This window comes from Oryx dammah, unplaced genomic scaffold, assembly GCF_014754425.2.
Source record: "Oryx dammah isolate SB20612 unplaced genomic scaffold, SCBI_Odam_1.1 HiC_scaffold_4007, whole genome shotgun sequence".
NCBI classification, from domain to species: domain Eukaryota; kingdom Metazoa; phylum Chordata; class Mammalia; order Artiodactyla; family Bovidae; genus Oryx; species Oryx dammah.
The window spans coordinates 1-3,514 of NW_024073979.1; the positions used below are offsets into that span (position 1 = coordinate 1).

At 41.1% G+C, this 3,514-nt stretch overlaps 1 long non-coding RNA gene across 1 annotated transcript; it reads left to right on the forward strand.

The window, feature by feature from the left end:
• The first annotated feature begins 401 nt into the window (after positions 1-401).
• On the forward strand, positions 402-2,464 carry LOC120859883. The gene is made up of 3 exons (XR_005720177.1): positions 402-1,607; positions 1,940-2,137; positions 2,428-2,464. It is a non-coding gene; the product is annotated as an uncharacterized LOC120859883 (long non-coding RNA).
• The last annotated feature ends 1,050 nt before the right edge of the window (positions 2,465-3,514 follow it).

The window sequence follows — 3,514 nt, forward strand, 5'->3', positions numbered from 1 at the left end:
GAGGAGTAAGGGGATTGGGAAAGAATAACAGATTGGAGACCAAGGGTTTTTGTTGGTTCTTTTGAAATTCTAAGACCATAGCATAACTTTTGTAGAGAAAGGAGAGCATGGCAATATCTTTACATGTTCAGCTTTTATATCTATGGTTTGTTAGCTACTCTTCAATAAAACAGAAATATTTTTACCCAAAGATAGGACTTATTATCAAGGATCTAGATGAAAGGGAATATTCCTTTTATTCAAACAATGTACTAGGTTTTGCAAAACACTAATTCAAAAAGATACCCGCATCCCAAAGTTCATAGCAGCATTATTTACAATAGCCAAGATATGGAAGCAACCTAAATATCCATCAACAGATGCATGGATAAAGAAGATGTGGAGACTGCATATATATGAATGCTACTTACTCAGTTATTAAAAAAATAAAAGGATGAAATTTTGCCATTTGTGGCAATATGGATTGACTTATACTAAGAGAAATAAGTTAAACAGGCAAAGACAAATACCGATGATGTCACTTTTATTTGATGTCCAAAGCTATAACAAACTAGTAAATATAACAAAAGGAGAAGACTCACAGACATAGAGGACAAATTAGTGGTTACTAATGTGGAGTGGGGGCAGTACAGGAGGGAGGGTGTGAGGTACAAATGATTGGGTGTAAGATAGGCTACAAAGATGTATTGCAAAGTATAGGGAATATAGCCAATATTTTGTAGTAACTTTAAATGCAGTGTAACCTTTAAAAATTGTATACAAATAAAATAACAAAATTTTAAAAAGAAATTTGCTTCAAATGGGCTTTCTGCAAAGAATAGGGAAAATTAAAGAAAAGCTGCTATTTTCAAGAAGCTATGGTCTTACCTGAGAAGGACATGTAAATAGTCAATGGATATGGTGGGACAATGGTTATATTATACATTGATGGGAATAAGTGACAGTGATGGTGGTGGTGATAATGATGATGGCTGAGTATGTTAAGCACTCGCTACATCAACTGTACCTTAGGTGATTTGGTTGGATGATCAATTTAGTCCTCACAATAATATAAATGAGATATTATCATCTTTATTATAAAATTGAGAAATATGACATGGGGACAATGTACTAAGTTGCCCAAGTTCACACAACTATCAAGTAGTAGTGCTTACAGGGCAGCTGTTATGTTCTTGGAAGCCATTCAGAACTCAGAATAAAGCTGAAGAATGCTTCCTGGAAGAGGAGGTAAAGGCCACAAGTTGGAGTGTCAGTAAATGATATCCTAATAAAGAGTAGATAAGCATTAGAAGAAAAACAATGTGCAGAGACTACATTTGCAAGCAGTAGAGGATTGGTGTTTGTACAACTGCACAGAATTACAGGGTCTTTAACCACTGTGGGGCCCCAAGAAGGATAAAGAACTTATAGGGTCCAATCTGTAGGTTCACTGAACAATAATTTCCATAACAAGACACTATGTCTTTGCTGCCTGATGAGTCTTTGCTTCTTGTTGTTTTCTCAGGCAAACCAGGTCCTCCAGAGCTTCCTGCAGTCACAGGCAGAAGCAGAGGCAGCCATCCTGCAGGCAGACCAGGCCCTCACGGATGCGGACAAGGCCGTGGCAGGTACAGGGAAGACTGAGCTCTCAGAGGGGAAGGTGGCTCCTGTGCTGCCCTTTGGAAGGTGTGGGAACAAACACTTCCTGGAACCAGAGCTTCCCCTTCTTCTGTGGAACCTCTCTGCCACATGTGGAAATAACCAGGGGAGTTTGGGTTTTATGTACATCCAATCAGGGCTTCTACCTCATATGCTGAAGCAGATTGTCTGATGTGATAGCAGGATGTGGTAGCAGGAACAGTCAGACTCCTTCCCACCAATTTAATGCCATTTTAGTCTTTGAGCTCAGGAAGGTATAGCTCCGCATAATTGTTATTTCTTTAAAACTTTTGTGAAACAGAGGAACGTACCAAGAGACAAGCAGCAGAGATGAAACAGGATCTGCTAACACAGGAACTGAATGATGAGAAGCAAAAACTGGAGGCCCAAGAGAGAAGCCACCAGGAAAATATGGCCCAACTGAAAGAGAAGTTCAAGATGGAAAGAGAAAATCTTCTAAGAGAGCAGGAAGCAGTGCTGGCACACAAGCTGAAGGTAAGTCTAATTGGGCATGGGCAGAGTCTGACCACCTGACCTGCCTCGTGAGAAATCTGTATGCAGGTCAGGAAGCAACAGTTAGAACTGGACATGGAACAACAGACTGGTTCCAAATAGGAAAAGGAGTCCATCAAGACTGTATATTGTCACCCTGCTTATTTAACGTATATGCAGAGTACATTATGAGAAATGCTGGGCTGGAAGAAGCACAAGCTGGAATCAAGACTGCTGGGAGAAATATCAATAACCTCAGATATGCAGTTGATACCACCCTTATGGCAGAAAGTGAAGAGGAACTAAAGAGCTTCTTAATGAAAGTGAAAGAGGAGAATGAAGAAGTTGGCTTAAAGCTCAACATTCAGCAAACAAAGATCATGGCAAATAGATGGGGGAACAGTGGAAACAGTGGCTGACTTCATTTTTCTGGGCTCCAAAATCACTGCAGATGGTGATTGCAGCCATGAAATTAAAAGACACTTACTCCTTGGAAGGAAAGTTATAGCCAACCTAGATAGCATATTCAAAAGCAGAGACATTACTTTGCCCACAAAGGTCCATCTAGTCAAGACTATGGTTTTTTCAGTGGTCATGTATGGATGTGAGAGTTGGACTGTGGAGAAAGCTGAGCACTGAGGAATTGATGCCTTTGAACTGTGGTGTTGGAGAAGACTCTTGAGAGTCCCTTGGACTGCAAAGAGATCCAACCAGTTTATCCTAAAGGAAATCAGTCCTGGGTGTTCATTTAAGGACTGATGGTGAAGCTGAAACTCCAATACTTTGGCCACCTGATGCGAAGAGCTGACTCGTTTGAAAAGACCCTGATGCTGGGAAAGATTGAAGGCAGGAAAAGAAGGGGATGACAGAGGATGAGATAATTGGATGGCATCACTGACTCAATGGACATGGGTTTGGGTGGACTCCGGGAGTTGGTGATGGAGAAGGAGGCCTGGCATGCTGCAGTTCATGGGGTTGCAAAGAGTCAGACATGCCTGAGCGACTGAACTGAACTGAACTGAGAGTCGGATGGATAAAATGCTAGTTTCTCAGTAATAAAGGGACAGAACTTCAACCTTAAGTCAGATCCCAGGGAGAAATCCAAAGACATATGTTTGATGTAAACATCAAAGAGATGTGGATCGTGCTGAAAACTCACCTCTGTAAGACTCAGCACCTTCTGTAGTGTTAGGGTTTGGAAGGGAAATTAACATGGCCCAGGCTCCTGAACTGCCATTTGTGGTGATTACAGTGTCATATTTACCCCAACATGAATAGGACTTCGGTCTTAGAGTTGTTAGAATTTTTGGTACAACCATCAGAGACGGGGAATAGTTCCATCCGCTCTTGAAGATATCACATTGTGCCTGGTATGATATATGGG